A 22059-nucleotide genomic window follows, 5' to 3' on the forward strand; every position below is an offset into this window, starting at 1 on the left:
CTAACCTCTCTGAGCCTGTGGACTGTTGCTTGATTATCATTTACTCAACAGCTAATATTCACTTACATGTGAATACATACCATAATTATCTTCCTGGGACTGGGTTACCTCACTCCAGATGATTTTTATCTAGTTGCATCCATTTGCCGGCAAATTTCCTGATGTCATTGTTTTACACAGCAGAGTAATATTCCATGTGGAACCATTGTTTTAAAAAGTCATGCTTAGGAAAATTTTACTTATCTCACTCAATATTTATATAAAAAACACTTATTGTAGAGCATCCAGTTTTTATTCCACTATGCTAGCAAGTGATTTTTGTGAAGAACATATAGTGATACCAGTCAAATTGTGTTCAATACTCCACAAATAAAAGTAATTTTACATATGGTAGTTTCCACGAGAGACAGATATGTGTACACTGAGAAAGAAACCAGTGGTACAAAGAAGTTCATCTGATAGGGAAAGGTAGGGAGAGATTTATTCTATTTGGAATATAGAAATGGGAAGAGGGTCAAGGAAAAATGCCCAGGAAAGAGAGCATTTAGGCTCCATCTTACCTTTCAAAATGAATAGAATTTCTACCAAGATGAAAGAAAAGAAAATATATTTAAAATAAAATTGAAGATAGTAAAATAAAAATATGGATCTAGAAACATAATTATACCCACAGAATCTCAAGTGAGATAGAGTGTGCATTTACAACAATGTTATATTGGAAAAGATAGCAGATCTCTTCTGGGAAGTATTCAATTCATCACTAGAAAAACCAGTGTGTGGTGCCTCTGATCTGCCCTGCACCAACTAGAAAATGAGAAATGAGCCAGAGAACAAAACTAGAATGGGTAGTACCTCTAGTTACACTGGGTACACCAAACAGAAGCAAGAAAACTCAGTGGAGCAAAACATGCTAAGAGGCCAATAGAGGCAACAGAAAGGTCAAAACACAAATGAGAGAAAGAAAAGTGGACCTTGGAGTTCATGGAGGGTAATGCAAACATTCCCTTGGCTACTTGCCCTACTAAAAATAGAATCATTACCAGAGACACTTGGCAGGGTACCAATGACCCTGAGCTCAGAGTTGAGGGATGAATTCTCCAGTTAGAGATGTTTAGCCTAAAGGGTGAATGACATGATTCTGATGAGAGATTATATGATCTAGTGGCTAAGAGTTTAGGTTCTGGATCGTGGCTTCCCTGTTTACAGGCCACCACATCTGCATGGACTTTTGGACAAGTTAGTTAATCTCTAGCTATTTTGGTTTCTCTGTTTCTAAAATAAGAGAAAATAATTGTGTTTTCCATACAGAATTGTTATATGGATTAAAGAGTTAATATATGTCAAGGGCTTAGAAGAATCAGGATAGAGGCAGAGGTTCAAACCTTAGGGAACTAATTTTAGATGCATTGTGAGTATAGGAAGGTTTAAACAAAGGACCATGAGGAAATTCGAAGGTTGGTAGGAAGAGGAAACCTTTATCATTCTATAGGAAAGGAAGATAAAGGGAGTCATTTTAACACTGTCTGGGAGCTGTGGCTTCCTGTGGGAGCTGGGGACATGGAAAAGACATCGTCACCTCCAGAAATGAAAATCTGAAATTACATAAAGGTGTGATAACCCTTAAGAGGTGGGCCTTCATGAAGGCTACATAGGTAATGTGAATTCTGCCTTCACCAGGGAACTAGCTTTTTTCTCCACAGTGTTTCAGGCCTAGCTGGGGTGGGGTGATAAATTAGTTCCACGAGGATAAATAGAGTTAGACAGACACAGTGATGCATACCCATAGTACCAGGGCTCTGGGGGTGGGGTGGGGAGGACAAGGCAGGAAGTTTGGCGTAAGGCTGAGGCCCACCTGGGTGACAGAGAATAAATCTGTCTCAAAACAAACAACAACAGTAAAAACCCAAACACAAACCAAAATAAAAATAAAAATAGTGAGTCTGGTTCCTGTGTGTCTCAAGCCTTTACTCACACAGACGCCAATTTTGCAAGTGACTGGTTCCACCTCTGCCATGTTGGAGTGCAGCCAGAAGGCCCTTACTAGAGACCAAATAATTGGAGTTGCCTGATCTTGTACTTCTCTTTTATCCTTTCTTTTTAAATTGAGAATTTCATGCATGCATAGAATGCATTTTGGTCAAATCTTCACCCCATCTTTCCTGTACAGCTCCTCTAGGTACATGGGTGTAGGACCATCTATTGGAGTGTGGTAGCCTCTCCAGAACCACATTCCTGATGAGAACTGACTCCTACTGCCCCAGCAGTAATCAGTTGACAATAGGTTCCCAGCTAGGGGTAGGATTTTGTGATTTCATACTTTTAGTCTCAAAACTGTAAGCTAAATGTAAATACCCACATTCAGACAGTTCATTGTAGCAACACAAAATGAACTACTTCTTCTCTTTTCCTTTTCTTCATACTATTTCTCCTCTATGTCTTTCTTTGTCCAAATCATTGTCTCAGGCTAGGTAGGCTTTGTAGGACCGAGAACTGATAAGCAGTGTTACATGGTGTCAAAACGGCCATCTTGCTCTAACTCAAGAGTTTCTCAACAGCAATGTCGACATCCTGTGCTGGATAACTAATTTTTGTGGGATTCTATTCTGTTCATTGTTGGAAGTTTAGCTACGTCCTTGGCTTCTTTTTACATAATGTCAGTAATTTCCCTTCATCTGCACATGACAAATAAAAATGTCTCTAAACATTAACAAATTCTCCTGGTCCTAGGGGAATGTCCCTAATTGAAAAACTTTTATCTAAGTCTTTATGTTAGGCCAGAATCAGCTGTACTCTGAGCCTATAGAGTACATCAGTGGCAGACACATTCTTGTTATTTCCAATCATAACAGGGCTGAGTAGTAAGGAACAAATTAAACCTAGGAAAGAAGCTTTTGAAGTAGTGATAACAGATGAAAATATTTTTTTTATTATTTAAATGTATTCATTTATTTTACATCTGACTGCAGTTTCCCCTCCCTCCTCTCTTCCCATTCCCTCCCCCATCTCCACTCCACTCCCAGCATCCACTCCTCCTCTTGTTTCTATTCAGAAAGGGGCAGCCCACCCCCATGGGTATCAACAAAGCATGGCAAATCAAGGTGAAGTAGGCTAAGCTCCTCCCCTTGTATTAAGGCTGGGCAAGGCAACCCAGTATGAGGAACAGGTTTCCCAAAAGCCAGCCAAAGCCCCTGCTCCCACTGTTAGGAGTACTACATGTAGACCAAGCTACACAACTGTCACACACGTGCAGAGGGCCCAGGTCTGTCCCATGCAGGCTCCCTGGCTGTCAATCCAAACTCTGTGAACTCCTATGAGCCCAGGTTAGTTGTTTCTGTAGGTTCCCTTGTGATGACTGTGACACCCCTGATTGACTTGTACAATCGTTTCTCCCTCTCTTCAGTAGGATTCCCTGATCTCGGCCCAATGCTTGGCTGTGGATCGCTGAGTCTGTTTCCATCAGTTCCTGGATGAAGGCTCTCTGATGACAACTGGCATGGTCATCAATCTATGAGTACAGCAGAATGTTGTCAGGCATCATGATGTTGACTTTTTTTTTCCCAGATGAAAACAATTCTTATTTGTTCCTTTAGACTAAAGTTGATCAGTTCAGCAGTCTGGTTACCTGCAAGATACTAGTGAAAGCTCATAATCTGGTGTGACTTGCCCTCAGTGACGTTACTCATCCACAGTTTATCTTGTTGCATCACATACCTGCCTCTCAAGGCTTGCTGGATAAATGGACTGAACACCAGGCTTTGCACGTGAGTGTAAACAGGTGCTAACTGTGAAGGTGGAAGATAAAACCCAGGTTTCATATTCTAAGCACTGTAGTCCATGGTTGTCATCCTGTTGACTCACTGCCCCTCATAAACTTTCACACTGAAGCCTCACCTGGATTTCAGCCCTGGAAAGTCTGCAATTGGGCAAAAGGCAAATGATCACAAAACCCGGGGTGACTGGAATACGGCCAGTGCCTGCCTATTGTTCCTGACTGGTTATTAATAGTCTTCCCTATTCTTTTCCTAAGTGTCACAGTTCAGCTAATAAATTATATGGTCTCATAGTATTAGCGTCACAGAGGCAGACACAGCATGCATTCGCTGATAATGCTGTAGCCAGAATTTTATATACACAGCTCCACACAAATGTAAGCTGTCATCCTTTTTTATGCAATATCCTGATATTAGTTTTAAGGATGGAAAAATGAAATGACTTAAAGGCGTTCCCTATCTTACTTGCAGCGGGAGGGCCATCTGCTAGAGAAATCTGATATTCTCGGCACTTTTACTTAGATTCCAATGGAAGGGGGCCCAGTTAAATTATCTGTTAGGTTCATTCCAACTGCAACACCTACAAAACAAAACAGACAGCCCCCAGCCCCCTGTTTCCTATGCAATGCCTCCCTAAGCTGAGGTAAGCTCCCCAAGGGGCTGGTTACTCTCAGAATTTCCCCTTTCTTCACCCTGGCCTTCTCGACATTTAGTCTCAAGATCTCTGCCAAAGGATGTTGAGTGTTAGCCATAAAATAATATTCTAAGACGCATTCTAATCCTGAGATTTGTTTATTTTTTTGTTCTTATTTGATTTAAAACTAGATCTGGTTTTACTTTTGACATATTAGTTTGAGTTCATTAAGATTCAGTGGTGTTCAGTCTTATGTGTGTGCCTTATGGCTGTTCTTCCTGCTCTTGTCCACTAAAGAATATGTCCCTCTTGTGGATCATGGCTTTCTCCCGGACCATATTTACTTACAGACAAGCATCTCAAGTGTCCACTCTTATTTTCTTTCCATTAGATGTCTTCTTTCACTATTTCCTCTTTCAACATGTTTTTTTTTCCACTGAGGAATACAATTTAATGAACTGAGTCTCACACATGATGCACTTTATAAGCAGTTTCTTTTAGAACATGTATATTTTAAAGGCTAAGGAAAGCAAAAGGGATGGTGTTTTTGGTGTAGTTAAGAAGGGCCAGTGTAAGAAATAATGGAGTCTAGTTCAAAGAGAAGAGGGGGAAGCATTTTGGGAAATTTAAAAGGTGGTGATAGAGGAGCAGGAAAATGCGAAGAAGACGATAAGTATGGAAATGAGCACGATGCTGAAGTTAGGTGAGGAGAACACAGCTCGGGCTATGTGACCTGCCCCCCCGCCCCCACCCCCGCCCCTTCCACATACACACACAACAGAGCTCTGATGGCTTTGGTGAACTGACTGACAGGACCACCCTCAGGACAGGTTCATCGCTCCGACAAACTTCAAGTTGAGTTGGAGGTTTTGACAAAAAGTGATGTCTCCAGCAGACTAGTCACAGGGTAATGGAATCTTGATTTTTTTTTTTACCATGTATAAAGGAAGTGACTGGGTGCCATGTTGAGAAAAGAACTATCCTTTAGCACTGAGCTAGCCTAGGGTACTGAGAACCAGGAAAGACCATGGTCAGGGAGCTTCGGTACAGCCTGCGACAGCCCCTGAGTAAAGGGAACCCATCATTCTTGAGAGCGCAGGAATGCTGGATGCTGGGGAACTCCTCAACTATCGAACTCAAAGGCAATTTTACTTAAAAATAAAACGCCAGTTGGAGGTGGCACACAGCTTATTAGTAAAAATGATTGGTGACCCCAGAGAAGATACAAACAGATGAATTAAATCCAGAACCTAGAGAGGAAACTCAGCAACACAGAGGGAAACGATCAGCAAAATAGTTAAGAAAACCAGCAGGTGAATTGTAATATGGAAGGAGGGAAAATTCACAAAGAAATTGGAGTTTAAAAAATAGAGAGGCCAGAGAGATGGCCCGGTAGGTAAAGGAGCTTGCCATAAAGTCTAGTAACCAGACAAGCAGCATGTGAAGATGCTGGTAAGCCATGAGCCACGTGGCAAAATATAGATTTATAGAAATGGATTAATTTAAGCTATAAGAACAGTTAGCAAGAAGCCTGCCACGGCCATACAGTTTGTAAGCAATATAAGTCTCTGTGTTTACTTGGTTGGGTCTTAACAGCTGTGGGACTGGTGGGTGACAAAGATTTGCCCTGACTGTGGGCAAGGCAGGAAAACTCTAGCTACAAATGGCGCCCAACGTGGAGCAAGAGTTTCCACTTAAACCTGAGAAAAAAGATTCTAAAATGGAGCTAAAAACAGTTCCTAGTTGTCTCTTTCAAGCTAGCGGCAGCCTGTGTGTTTGAGCGACTATGGCAGGTTCCTGGTGTGTGCACTAGACCTGCAGTATGGCGGGAATGAGGCCTCTGCAAGTGGCACATAAAGCTGCGTGGTGGATTTAGCCTTTGCTAGTACAAAACAAAAAGTGGTTTCTGGGCTGCATGCTGCTTTGATAGAAGCATAAACCCACTATTGCTGAGAGTTGATGGCTCCCAGAGCTGGCAGAAAATGTACCACTGCCATGTTGGGAAGCTGAAGTGGGTGGAGCCAGCAGCCAGAGCACCGTTTCAGTCTCAGAATGCTGCAGTTTAAAGCAATAGGCTCAAGGTAATATAAAAAATAAGCCAAGTAAAGATGGCTACCACACAGAGAATCTGGATTATGTTCTCTTTGATATTCGTAACTGAAGAAAAACATTTGATTGCAAAAGCTGTTGAGTTATGCCAAAATGTATATTTTAAAGGTACCATGACTTCAAAATTTGGATGTAAGGATATGTTGCTTTGGAAAGGAGGCTCTGCTTTTGTTTCCACAGAAAGCCAGAGGCTATGGATTTATTCCAAATTAAGATACATCAGGTTTGACCAGCCAAGACCCCCTGAAAGGTCTCCAATGACACCATGGCCCAGATAATCCAACATCCAGATCGGATTCAAGGCAACTGGCTCAGACAATACACCCTCACGGACTACTCCATAATCCTAAAATTTTCTTTGTGTCCCCATGAGATACAGCGCCCCCCTCCAGCAGGGAGTAGTAAGAGAAGCTATGCCCAAATTCCCAAATTATATGTAATTTTACTATGTTAAGGTTAAAACCTTCCTTTAAAAAAAAAAAAGAAAAGAAAAGAAAAGGGGAAGTGCTATGGGATGGTCTGTATGTCAAATTACTCTGATTGGTCAATAAATAAAACACTGATTGGCCAGTGGCTAGGCAGGAAGTATAGGCGGGACTAACAGGGAGGGGAAAAGAAAGAACAGGAAGGCAGAAGGAGTCACTGCCAGCCGCTGCCATGACAAGCAGCATGTAAAGATGCTGGTAAGCCATGAGCCACGTGGCAAGGTATAAATTTATGGAAATGGATTAATTTAAGCTATAAGAACAGTTAGCAAGAAGCCTGACATGGCCATACAGTTTGTAAGCAATATAAGTTGCTGTGTTTACTTGGTTGGGTCTGAGCAGCTGTGGGACTGGCGGGTGACAAAGATTTGTCTTGACTGTGGGCAAGGCAGGAAAACTCTATCTACAGTAACCTATATGATGGAAAGAGAGAGCTGACTGCCAAAAGCTGTCCTCTGACTGCCATATGCATGTAATGGCAGTCCTGTATGCACACATTTACAATAAATGAATAAAAGTAACTAAGAATTTTAAAGAGAAATGCTGGAAATGAAAAGTTAAATGAGCTGGTGGTGGTGCAGCCTTTAATTCTAGCACTCAGGAGGCAGAGGTAAGAGGATCTCTGTGAGGTCGAAGCCAGCCTGGCCTACAAAGCAAGTCCCAGGACAGCTAGGGCTGTTACACAAAGAAATCCTGTCTCAAAAAACCAAAATAATAATAAGAATGACAATAATGATAATAGTAAAGTTGAATGAATCAAATAAAAAAAAAAAACACCATGAAGCCTCAGCAACAAAGCAAAGAAAGAGTCTCAAGTACAAGACGAAGAGAATACTACATTCAAACATCAATAAAGAGAAATAGGAGAAATTGGTAAGAAGCACAATTTTCAAGAATTCTGGGATGCAGCCAAGAGACTAAAGCTAAGAATCCATGGGCAAGAAGAAGGGTCATAGATTAACTATAACATAGAATAAATAAAATGGACATGATAGGTGTATTAGTCAAGGTTATCTAGAGGAACAGAACTTATAGAGTAAACATGAGAGAGAGAGACAGAGAGAGACAGAGAGACAGAGAGACAGAGAAAGAGAGAGACACAAAAAGACAGAGAGAGAGACAGACAGACAGAGAGACAGAGAAAGAGAGAGAGAGAGAGAGAGAGAGAGAGAGAGAGAGAGAGAGAGAGAGAGAGAGAGAGAGAGAGAGAATGCTGACTGTCCAGTGAACCAGGGAACCCTGGGGATTCTCCTCTCTCCATCTTTCCTGTGCTAAGATTACAAGTGTAAAACCAGACCCAGTCTTTCACATTGGTACCGAGGATTGAGTTTGAATTTGGGTTCTCACGCTTGTGTGTCAAACTCTTTATAGTCTGAGGCAGCCTTATAACCATTTTTTTTTGTCTGAAAATATTCATATAATCCTGATAGGCTCCACTAATAATACACTGAACTTTGCCAAACCTTTTATTCTGTGACTCTAGCCCACTCTTCATTATAAAATACATGCCCTACAAATCGTATTTTCACTTGCTTGAGTTCATTGCAATGATTTGTCCTTTGAAATATAATGAAAGCAACAGGCTTCTCTTCAGGTGGAAATTCACTCAGCAGGCAACACTACTGTTGCCAGCCTTCTTTTCACACCCTCATTTCCACTCATTCCTCCAATTCACTGCCCCACAGAGCCGCAGAGCGGAAGCAGGATTTCCTCCACACAGGGCAGCTTCCAGCTCAGCTCCCTCGCTGCCTTCATATTAGAAAGAGAGCACAGGTTATGGGAAGGTATGCGTCTTCTGTTCTTGCACAGCAATAAAGACTTCCAGGTTTAAACACTGACAGCCTTGCCCCCTTTCCTACGATTAGATCACGACGATGGGCTGACTCACTGCATTACCCATGGGCTGTGGCTGTGGAATCACTGCTCTAGACCTGGGGTGTCAAGGGCTTTTTTTTTTCTCTGAGCTTGTGGCATAAAGAGAACAAAGGGAAAGGTTTCCCTGAGAAAAACCCTTGAGCCAAGGACCCATAACCTTTTCTCACAGTACAGAGAAGGGTGGAGGAGTGGCAAACAAACCCATGTCCTTCCTCAGCTTTCCTGTCTTCAAAGGGCTTCGGGGCTCATATGAATTCCTTCCCAGGCACCACTGCCTGACAAAGCTAAAATTACCCAGCGGCAGTTACACACGCTCTTAATTTATAACCTCTCCCTCCTGTATTCAACGACAAGAAGGCCCGTGAAGAGGTTAGGAGATTGAGAACGTTATTTGTGCATCTCCTGATGTTATTCCTCACCTGACAGCTGGCAACTTTGGATGCAGAAGCGTTTGTCTCATTGCCAGGAAGTAGTGGATAGTACTGCTCCCATCTGATTCATCGGTCACCAACTCTTCCTCCCTTTCTCTCTGAATGGCTTCCCTTAGCTGACCAGGGACATCATCTCCTCTATTGTGCTTGCTTTCTTTGAACACTTGACTTTTCTGTCGCAGTACTTGGCACTTTATAGAACATAGTCATGGAGATCACAGAAGCCATGTATTCTCCTAGATTGTAAATCCTTTAATATTGGGAATTGTGAATCTTTGTAACTCCACCCCACAATGGCTTGCATCTGCTTCAAAACTGCTTACCAAACCAAAATCTATAGGAGTTTTTACAAGGTTTATAACCAGGATGCTCATACAATCTTAAAAACTCAGAATTCACTATTTTTTTTAGAAATGCCTCATCCTAGCATGTTAATGACATACACTTCTTCCTATCAATATCTTATTCAAAAACAAACACACTCGCATTCACAAACATACATACACATATACATACCTCACACTCCCACATAAACACACACATATCACATATAGTCACACACTCACAGATACATGCACATACATCCACACACACACCAAACACACACATACATATATACCATAGTTACACCCTCACAGACATATACCCACACATCTACACATACACACAAAACAATGCACTCACAAACATACATACACATATACATACCTCACACTCACATACATACACACACCTCACATATGTATTACACACACACACACACATACACAAACCACAGTCACACATTCAGAGACATACACACACATACACATTAAACATATACATACATACATACCCCCCACACTCACACACTCATAGACACACACACACACACACACACACACACACACACACCTATACCTCTCCCCACCCCCCCAACAGAGTTTGCTGATAGTTAAGAAAAATTACTGACCAATGTGTTAAAAATGCTGTGAGATATATTCAGTGACACCCCAAGTCTCTTACTCACAGATTAATGTTATTTTTCTGTTGCTTATACACAAAGAATGAGAAAGAGAAAAGCAAACAAATAGAGTAAGTCAAGTAGCTGAGAGTAGAAACTACTGACTATTTTATTCCAGGGCTTCCAAAAAATAATCCCAGTAAACCTTCATATAAGAATGAAAGTAAACATAACACCCCATCCAGGTCCATGGTTAATTCCATTCTTAATAGATATCCATTACCTCCATAGTCTCACTGAAACACTGTTCTGCTTTGCTCTGTTTGACTCTTCCCCCTTCTGCTCATCCTCTTCCCTTGCCTCTGTTCCCACTGCCTGTTCATAAACATTAGCATAGCCTAGTCTTATCCTGGAGGGTCTTCTTTAGCTCAATACTCTCCTGCCAAGACTGCCATTTCTACATCTTCCTGTATGACAAATACGTATTTTACAGTGCTCACTAGACATTCTAGTTGAACAACCTGTGCGCATCATCACATCCATCCCCCCAAACCCATAAACTACTATACTCCACCATTTGTCCCATCTAGAAACCTCAAAATGTTCTTCTCCTGTAATTAGTGCAGATTATATTATTATACATAAATATATATATAATATTATATACTTGTATAATAATAATATATAGTATTATACAAGTCCCACCCCAAGCATTTCTTTTTCATGTTCCTTCCTCTCCATTGTTAGCCAGTCTCATTTTTGTGTGTGTGTTTGTGTGCTGAAAATAAAATCCAGGGCCTTGTAGATGATGACTATGTGCTCCACTGCTGAACCACATTCCAAGCCTTTACTGTTTTGTGATTCTCTTCAATTATGACTACAAGTACTTGTAAGCCATCCTGTCTGGGCTCCTTTTCTCTTCTATTTCCCTTCAACACAGCAACATGGCTATACAGGACTCTTCCTACTATCCAGATCTCGTCACGATCCCTTTGACCCCACTCTTTCTTTGTGTTTTCTCCCCTAATACTGGTACCTCTTGCTCCACAGCAAACTTCAGGCACTATCATGGCTTTTCTGGTTGTTCTTGGAACTCGCTGGCATCTTCACACCTTTATCCATGCCATTCACACCTTTATCTTTTTGCCCTCTCCAGTGCATTTTACTCACTCTAGGTGTCCAAAGCTAATCCATCAACTCTGCAATCCTGCAATCCTCGTGCGTAGACTATCCCCTCGAGGAAATTCGTCTTTGCCTTCCATGTGTTTAGGAAGCTTTGCGTATCTCAGGAGCATAGTTCTATTCCACTGTGCTGTACTTTTCATATGACTTTCTTCCTCAACAAGTGTGGGTTCTTTTAGGTCAGAGGATAAGGATGAAAAATCTGTAATTTCAGTGTTCTTCAGATGATTCTGATGAGCTGTCAGATAATATGTAAGGTTCCCACTGGCTCTAAAAGTCTGAATAAATTACACTTCTTTTTTGCATTCATTGGTCTTTGGCTAAATCAGTCTTTAGATCCAGACACTGGGTTCCTCTGCGTGGCACAGAGTAAACAGATTGAGATGGCGAGTCTACCAGACCTCAGAATTAATGGCTTCGTCTACATTTTAGGCCAACAGGACCACATGAGAGCATGGTTTTCTTTTCTTTATTTTCCAACAGTAGCTTCTCAAATGAAAGAACTCGCATATTTTCCAAGAGTCTGACTATTCTCAACAATGTAAGGGTTTATTATTATTTTCATCTGCTAACATTTCCTCTTGGGCTCCAAGAGGCATCTAAAAAATGAAGAAATTCTGTCTTGTGTCTCACTTAACAAAAATACACCAAATAAAATCTGAACATTGAGACCTGGATTTTCAACAAATTTCTGTTGCTTAGGTAGTTAAGGAGAAAACAAAGGAGGAGACAGAGGTGTCACTGGGCCAAGCTAGGCTCGCTCACATGCTTTCTTTGCCCTCCCCTCCCTCCCTCTCTCCCTCCCTCCACCTCTTCCTTTCATTCTTTCTTTCTTCTTCCTCCTCTCCTTTCTTTATTGAACTAGGCATTTCTAACTTCTAGAATTGAAGGCTAATAACCCAACTTTCAAAAATGGTATTAATCTACCAAGTGAACTTATTGACTGATGAATCAGGGTTGTGGCACTTCTTAGAACTGTTGGACTTTAAAAGCTATCCAGGGTTTGAACAAATGTAATGAATCAACTTTAATTTTTTATTAATTTTAGGTCATTGACTATGCAGTACAGAGTTAAATTTAAGACTAAGTCTTAAAGTAGTATGCTGTAGATTTTCCTGGATTGCTGCTGTCGCTCTAGGCTGGCGAAGGCTATATAACTAATGGCAAATCCCTTGCTATTTAATTGAGACTGTAGCCCTTTATCTTGTTCTCAGTCATATCATGGGAAACAGTCTTTCTGAAACCACAAGACTTAATGTCCATTCATTCATTTAACAAGACTATATTGAACCCTTACTGGGAGTGAAGTACATTCAGAAGATGACTATGACAATTTGAGCCTGTTTGAAATGGTCTATAAACAAAGACACGCGAACAGACAGGGAGAGCAAGGCTTCACTATTGGCAGTGCAATTAGTGCCACAAAAAAGCAAGACTTTGTAGAGTGTGGGGAAAGTTTCCTGGCATACAAGATGTTTCACATGATACTTGGTAAATAAGTAGGAGATGGACAGACCTTCACAGGAGGAGACAATTAAGCAGAGAGCCCGTCAAGCTCAGAGGTGATGGATGTGAGGTTGAGGGAGCTATGAGGAGTTGTGGAGGGCTCAGGAATGGGGAGCTTTTGCAGAAGCAGTGGGAGCCGTGCTGGGAGAGGTGATTTAGGTAGTTAGTGTCTCGGATTAGCAGGGCAGTGTTTCCCTCAGAGCTCTTTCCACATTACAATGTGGTGTCTTCTTTTTAGGTCTGGCTTCCTCTCAAGAAACCATCTTAAAGTCTCCAAAGCATCAGTAGAACCCCTTGGAAGTGATTTTCTCTCCAGTCTTTCAGGGATACAGTGTTGCTTTCTATCCTGAAGAATTTATGGTCAAGTAACGCTTTCCAGAAACCAAGTCCTTAAAATATCCCTCTATATAATTAGTGCCCACTCTCCAGACCTGGTCTCTTTCTCCTTCTTCTTATCTCTCTCACTTCTCTGCAGTAGATCGCTAGCTGTCTCCAGTGAATTTCCAAGTCAGCAAGATACATGTTAAGGCCCTAACTGATGGTATTAATATTCTGAAAAGGACAAGTAAGTAACCCTTGGTAGACTTGATGAATGTAAAAATTTAGGTAAATGTATATCCAGTAATAGTTTTGCTTTCATACTTTAGGTTTATACTTTAATAACAAAGAAATCTTGTAGGAAAGCATCCTTTACCCTTTCTGTTCATACTCTAAAAGCCCAGGGTTAGGTACCACCAGCTGTTGATTGTAGTTTATAAACTAAAAACTGTAAAATTGCAAATGGCATGGTTTTCAACACACACACACACACACACACACACACACACACACACACGCACACGCACACACACACACACACACACGGCCCTTGGTTCTGAACAAATTTACCAGCTCTTTGCCATCTGCAGAATGGCAAAGCTAGCAGCCCCCATACATGCCTCACCCCCATACATTCTTAACCAATGGTGGCCAAGACTCCTCTTTACACACTGACGCAGAATCCACTTGCCTCACCTAGCACAGCTAAATGTGCGTTCTGTACTCTCAGAATCTACAGGGGCATGCAGGTGTTACTTTCCAAGGCAAAGATCAGGTAAACCATGAGCCTGCCCAGCAGAACAGTGATGGCTAGCCTGCCTTTACCTTCATTTGATTCTGACCTTCCTTTAATTTGGCCCACTCTATACTTTGGGATCATCTTTTGATAGGATGGCCAAGAAGTTTTAGCCAAGGACAACTAAAAAATCCTGTCTGTTTAAACAAGATTTTCATTTTAAATTCAAAACCAAGTCACTCCTGATACAGGAGTTCTGGAATTTCTGATTTGAAAATGAACATACTGTTTGTTTCCTAGAACTGTGTCTCATAACAGGTCCTTGCTGCCAATAGAGAATGATCACATCAGAAACAGATCCATCTTTCCTCAAGTAACAGACATTGGCAGACACACTGAATTCTGGGACTGTTTCAGTCTTTGGCTGAAAGGGCTTAAGTTCTGATTCAAATTACATGTTCCAGAGATATGACTTACTAGTCCATAGCCTTGTGATGGGCCTTGATTCTTATAACACGTAACACAAACAGAGACAGATGTAATGGTAGATAAATGATAAGGCCAAGATGGGGAATAATGGTCTAAGATTTTAGAGGGCCAGTGAGATGACTCAGTGGGAAGAGATGACAAGTTTTATTCTAGGGACCCTCATGAGAGTAAAGGGCCAACTCCCCTCAGGCTATAAATGTACACAGACATGAACACAAATGCAAATTAAAAAAAGATTTTTAGGTATATTTTTAATTGTATAGAATTATATCACTTTCCCCACTCTGTCTCCTCCTTCAGTCCCCTCCCAGCTACCTCCCTTAAACCCATCTTATGTCCCTGACTCTCAAGTGGATAGCCTCTTTTTCTTTTATTATTACTGTTGCATACATATGTATGTGTAATCATGAATATAGCCAGGGAAGCTGGTCAGGTCTCCAGTACAAGGCATGATTTCTTTTCCATTGAGTAATCCTTAAGTCTGATTAGATGGTTGTTAGTTGATACCAACATGTGTGTGCCGCTTATTGTACATTTATGGATATCTTGACATGTGGTAATGGGGAGGGCGTCCTGCATACACACACACACACACACACACACACACACACACACACACACACACGAGTATTTCTACAGTGTGATTTATTTATTTACTCATTCAAGCTTTATTGGCTCTGAATGAGATCACAGAGAACAGAGGTTCCACAGGCCAGGAGGAATACAGCCTTACACTGTAGTTTGCAAGGCAATGAAAAACTGATTGTAGAATTTATACCAATAAATATGACATATTTAAGGACAGAGCACTTTATAACTCATATTGTCTTAAATTTATAGTGTTTGACGTTTCTTTATCAGTGAATTTCTAAACAGTAATTTCTATCATGAATAAGTCTTATTATAATAAGCCACACTTGGACAGATAGAGTGAATTCTCTGTGAGAATTACATTGACTTCGTGCCATTTGGTTTGATGCCCTTTTTGTTTTATGAAATGAGCTTTTTCCTCTTATATTGAAAATAGATTTTTCATATAAAGTATTCTGATTATAGTTTCCCCTCTCCCTAGCCCTCTCAGTTCCTTCTTACCTCCTCTCCCATCTGGATCAATAACCTTTCTGTCTCTCTTAGGAAACAAACAGGCATCCAAGGAAGAATAATAAAATAAGATAAAACAAAAACAAACAAACTGAAATCAGACAAAAACAGCCAAGTAGGACAAAGAGCTAAAACAAAACAAAACAAAAAAAGCTCAAGAAACTCATATAGACACAGAGACCCACATGTTCTCACATAGAAGAATCTCATAAAAATCTAAACCAAAAGCCATAATATATATGCAAAGGACTCATAATGTGCAAAAAACAAAAACAAAAACAAAAACAAAAAAAAACTTAAAGATGTCCTGGCTTAACATTATGAGACAAAGAATCTCCAAAGATGCTGTTGAGTTTGTTTTGTATTTGCTGTCTGCTCCTGGGCATGGGGCCTACCCTTAAGTATGGTTTGTTTCCTCAATGAGACTCCCTTGGGAAAACTAATTTTTCATTTGCAAGTGGCTATCACTTGGAGATAGCTTCTGGGTTAGATATGGGTGTGTGTGTCCACTTCTCCTTTCAGCTCTAGGGCCCCATCTGTTGCAGGCCCATGCAGGCCCTTTGCAGGTTGCCTCAGTCTTAAGTTCCTTTGTGTGGCAGCCCTATGGTGTCTAAAGACCTTGATTCCTTGATGGAAGAGCCATCTCCTCAGGCTCTTACAATCTTTCCACATCACAGAGCTCCTGCACCTGAGGGAAGAGACTTGATGAAAACACCCCTTTTAGGGCTACATGTTCTGAGGTCTCTCACCTCACACATTGTCTTATTGTGGGTCTCTGAAGCTTCTCTGATGATGGCGGAGCAAGGCACAGATCCAAGAACAGCAGCATCTTGTTAGGAGTCATTTCATCTCTACGTTCCTTTATCAGAACAATACTATTTGGTTTTTGCCTAGTTTCCTGGACGCTATCTAGTCTCAGGTTCTTGTCCACCCTCAAGCAGCATGGAGCACGGGTTCTAGCTCATGGAGTGGACCTTAACTCAAACCAGGTATTGGTGAGTTGATCCCACAAGACAAGATTTGTGCCACGATTGCACCAGCATATTTTGCAGGCAGTTCACCATTGTAGATCAAAGGGTTTGTGTCTCGGTTGGTATTTTCTTTTCTCCTTTGGTAGCACGCAAAGTACCTTCCGGTACCATGAACACTAGTGCACAGGGGTGAAGGCTCTAGTTAGGCACCAGCTTGACTTCTCCATGTTCCATGAGTTGTGTGGATGTTGTCTTCAGCAACTGAGACTTACCGTCAGTGTTTGGAGAGCCACCAATAGCCTTGACAATAGCCTCAGTTGTTTTGGAATTCCCATGAGACCTCTTTGGCCAAGAACTTGATTAGCTATAACCCACTCCTGGTACTGAAAGCTTCATTTGGTGACAAGAGATGTCCAGTTGGGGCTGTTTCTCCCTTGTTAATTGGCAACTTTATTTAGATCACTTTCATATATGAATATATTTTAGGAAGCCTCTACTAAATTAAGTTTCCATATGATCTCTCAAATGACTCTTAGTTATAGCTGTCCTAGCTTGTATTCCCCCCCTCAACCACTCTTTTCTCCCCTTCCCTGTTTGATCCTCCTGTTCCTGTCCCCACCCCTTTGTCCACCCATAACTATCTATTCTATTTCCTCTTCCCAGAGAAATCCAGCCCCACCCTCTACTTAAACCTTATGGTTCTATGAATCGTAGTGTGCTTATGAATCCGCATATGAGCAAATACACACTGTATTTGTCTTTTTGGGGTCTGAGTTGCCTGACTCCAGTTGATTTATTTATTTATTTTTTACTTCCATCCACTTTCATTTTTTTTTAAACAGTTGAGTAATATTCCACTGGGTAAATACCTTTTCTGTATATAATCATTCATTGGCAGACATCTAGGTTGTTTCCAATTTCTGGTTATTATGAGTATATCAGCAATGAACATGGTTGAGCAAGTGTCTCTGTGGTAGGATGAAGCATCCTTTGACTACGTGCCCAAGAATGATATAACTGAATTTTGAGGTAGCTCAATACCCGTCTTTCTGAGGAACTGTCACACCGACTACTATAGTGACTAGGTAGCTCAATACCCATCTTTCTGAGGAACCGCCACACCGATTCCTATAGTGACTGTACAAGTTTGCACTCCCATCAACAGTGCATGAGTGTTCTCCACACTCCACATTCTTGCCAGCATGAGCTGTCACTTATTTTATTGATCTTGTCCATTCTGACTGGCATAAGATAAAATCTCACAGTAGTTTTGTTTTACATTTCTCTGATAACTAAGGATGTTGCACATTTCTTTAAGGGCTTCTCAACCATTTTAGTTCCCTCTTTTGAGAATTCTCTGTTTAGATCCAGACCCTATTTTTTAATTGGGTTGTTTTCTTGGTGTCCAGTTTTTTTTCTGTATTTTAGATATCAGCCCTCTCTCAGATGTGTAGTTGGTAGGTTTTTTTTTTTTTTCCATTCTGAAGCCCACTGTTTCGTCCAAATGATGGTGTCCTTTGTCATACAGAAGCTTTACAGTTTCTTGAGATCCCATTTTTGGGATGCCTGTGTTACCTGTGTTCTGTTCGGAAAGTTTTTTCCTGTCATGTGGTTTAAAATTCAAAGGCAGTACGGGTTACCGAGAGAAACCAGCCATCTTAACCATCAAATATGTTCATTCCCTTTTCTTGATGAGGCCTCAGAAATTTACCAGTCCTTCTACTTTCAACTTAGGACATTTCTAAAAAATAAAAAGAGCCATATCTGGTGGCACATGCCTGTGATCCTAGCACAGGAGAGATGGAGGCAGAAGACCAGGAGTTCAAGGCCTGTCTTAGCTACATAGATCCTGTGTCTCAAGAACACAAAACAAAAAAACAAAACAAGAGAGTCAAAACCATAAGCTGTCAAATGATATTAAATTAAGGGCTGCTTGTATCTCCGATGAGATCAAGCTTAGGAGTGACAGATTCTGGGATCACTGTGCTTTCCTACCATCTCCCTCTGGTCTACATCACAATCCATCTCCAGGATATTTCAGTGGCATTTTGGGATGTGGCTAAGTGAGAGCTCTACAAATCATCTTTATTCTCTCCTCCCCTGCCAGAGTGGTAGGCTTTCTCCATTTCCCTCCCCACTGAGTATAACACAGTTACTTCCTTTCATTACAACAGGTCTCTAACACAGAACTCCTTCCTTCTGGATCTGTACCATTCTCTCCTTGTTCTGCATCTATTGTTTCAATTACTACTGTGTGTATTAATGATTATTCCCTATATAGGTCACTCACTCACAGCTGAAACATTCTGAAGTGACTTCAGGATCTCTATATTTGGATCTAATCCTGCTGTTGTCCTAGAAGCAGAAATCAGAGCCCACATTGGTTTTGGAATCTTTTGTCTGACTGGGCAGTCCCTGGTTGGCTAATTCTTAAGGCTAGTCAATTATATACTCCAGATGTGTCAAGTTTCTCACCTATTATTCTGGATTTCTTAAATAGGTACACGATCAGAACTCCTTTGTTCTTTCACGTATTTTTTTTTAAAAAAAAAAAAACCCGATAAATATTGGTGTCGCACAAAGAATCATGAGTTCTCTTCTGTGTAACTGACCTATCCCTTTCATGGACTGAACAGTTTTCTTTGCTGCAGTGTATAAATCCTCCCCTGGGCAGGTGTGTATCATTTCAGCAGCATCATTGTTCTCCTTTCCACCAATGAAACGATCCACGCACGATGGATCTTTGATTGTTATCTGTCTGTTTTCCAAGCATCACCCAGCATTACTGTCTTTAATAAAAATTAGAAATTGAATAAGCTCTCTTTCCTTTTGGATTTTCCCAGTAATCATGTGCTTGCTACACCGTTACTTGCAGTCAGCTGCTTTTCCATATAATAATTCCACCCAATGGTCTATCTTTATACAACGCACACCATGTAAATCTCAAGATCAGAAACTAGCCACTTCTTCAATTTGCAAAAGTTATTTTAGGACCTCATTTCTTTACTTTTCTCAGTAAACTGAGGAAATTAAGACTTTTTTTTAGTAGGCTGTTCACTTTGCTTTCATGTAGCTTCTAAATCTGTAGATTTTGCCTAGGTCACCCAGGAGACTCAATGTAGTCCATGAATATCAAAGTTATTATTTTCTGTCTTTTTTAGTTTTGAAAGTGTGAGAATGTGGGAACAAATTTAACAAGGGTTCTCTAGAGTTCATTGTGCCTACTCAGAAGGAAAAAAAACAAAGAAAGGAAGGATCAGTGAGCCAAAGACCTCTAGGACTATTGTCCATGTGTACTTTTGAGAACTGGTTCAGGGGACAAATTACCACTTACCGCTCCCAGGCCTGTTATCAGGAAAGTATAAATATTTACCCCAGGCATTTGGTTTGGATTTTACCTGCTTTTCAGGAACAGCTCAGTTTTTCTTAGTTACCTTAGAGAAGAATGGCTTGGAGAGCATTGTAATTTAAGTCATCAATATTTATTTTGGAAAATCTTTTTTATGAATTCCAATTTAGTAATAGAAGAATAAGAATGAAGAGTTTAGTCCCTTGAATTTTCAGTTCCACATGTAACAATTCACTTAATAAAACATACACATAAAATACAACAAATGCCTACAATGTCTTCACTTATTGAACAAATACTTCTCATACATGCCCAGGTCATGCTAATGAGAGATGGACTCTTGCATTAAACTAGTGACTGCCCCTTATCAATGTTAAAGTCTCAATGTCAACAGATGTGTCATGAATACCCAGCCATTCATTTCCCAAGTATCTACTCTATCAACTACACTATGAGTCATAAAAAAAAATGTATAAGATATGAGACTTGTTCTCAGTGACATCATAAAGAAACTTTATGATCTCACAGAGATGTAAGTCATATATGGGATGCACTGTTAGGACTAAAACTCCAGGGTGGGAGCAAAGTTATGTTAAAATCATCTTCTGAGTTACATACTGCTTATCTGGGAACCAGAGCCAGAGCTTAAAATGGCTCATATTCAGCTTTGGAATGCAATACCAAAGGATTCAAGTTCTTTCTTCCCCTTAACCTTGAGTTAACCCTTGGTTAACTCATGACAGTGTCCTCTAAGCTTGGATCAATTTATCATGAAAACAGGTTTGAAAAACCTATGAAGTATCCAAGGAATAATCTTTAAGGATTGAAAGATATGTGATGATTCTTCTATTATTCAGAGTTTACACTTTTTATGACATTAAAAATTCAAATGCCTCATTGGTGACCCTAGCAATCCTTAAGGATTGACAACATAGGCCTTACTCAATTTAATAGATGAAAATATCAGACAGATTATGTGATGTGTCCAAGACCCTGGAAAGGGATAGATGACATGTGGAAATGGTCTGCCTGCTCAAAGCAGTTGATTAAAGGTAAGTGGCAGGCACAGGACTGTACCTCAGAGACTCAGGAAGGGAGAGAATGACTCCAGAGCCCAGTGAGAGCTGCTATCGTGACAGGAGCCACCGTCTGATGAATCAAGAGGAGGTCGAACTGGCCAGAGAAGGGTGGGGTGGGTCCGCTAAAGCAGGAGGAGGTGGATAAGAGCAGAATGCTAAGTTAAAAAATAGGGCCGGGCAGTGGTGGTGCCCGCCTTTAATTCCAGCACTCCGGAGGCAGAGCCAGGCGGATCTTTGTGAGTTCGAGGCCGGCCTGGTCTACGGAGCAAGATCCAGGGCAGGCACCAAAATAAAACATGGAAACCCTGTCTCGAAAAAGCCAAAAAAGAAAAAAAGAAAAGAAAAGAAAAAGAAAAGAAAAAAAGGTGGGGGGGGATTTAAGTCTGTAAACCAATAAACTCCAAATGGAAAATATAAGAATTAATGATAGTTGTCTGAGGAAACTAAGAAACAGGCTTTAGTCTTACTGAAATACGTGGGGTTCCATTGTTTGCTGTCTGCAGGTTAGGGTGATCTCCTGACATGCTGTGGCGAAAGTAGAATCACCTCCACTTGGACAGAAGTCCCGCTTTATAACCTGTGCTCTTTAGTAAATAAGTATACTAAGTATATCATTGCCTCCCTCCCTCCCTCCCTCCCTCCCTCCCTCCCCCCATGCTTTCACTAAATTTCTCAAGCTGGTCCTTAACCTTGAACTCACTATGAGGTTCACCTTAAACTCACCAATGCCCCTGCCTCAGCCTCCCAGGTACTGAAACTACATGCATGAAGCACAGAATAACCAGGATGGTTGTTTTTAACCTTTTTAAAAAGATACAGCTCCCGGAGATCCTGTTGCTGAGTTTCAGCACAATGCTACATTTTATGAAGTGTTATCTGAGCAACCAAAAGAAAAAAGTTAAAGATGATGGAAGGTTGCTAGGGTGATATCTACATGACAAGCATTTCCACAACCCCAAAACAAGTTCATTCTTTAAAAGGCATGCAGTCTGAATGAATTTCATGTAGGTAGCATGAATTTCTCTGGGGAGACCTGAAATAAAACGAGATACAATGAGGTTGTAGTTGGAATCATTTTATT

The sequence above is a fragment of the Peromyscus maniculatus genome, chromosome 15 (genome assembly GCF_049852395.1).
Source record: "Peromyscus maniculatus bairdii isolate BWxNUB_F1_BW_parent chromosome 15, HU_Pman_BW_mat_3.1, whole genome shotgun sequence".
Taxonomy (NCBI): domain Eukaryota; kingdom Metazoa; phylum Chordata; class Mammalia; order Rodentia; family Cricetidae; genus Peromyscus; species Peromyscus maniculatus.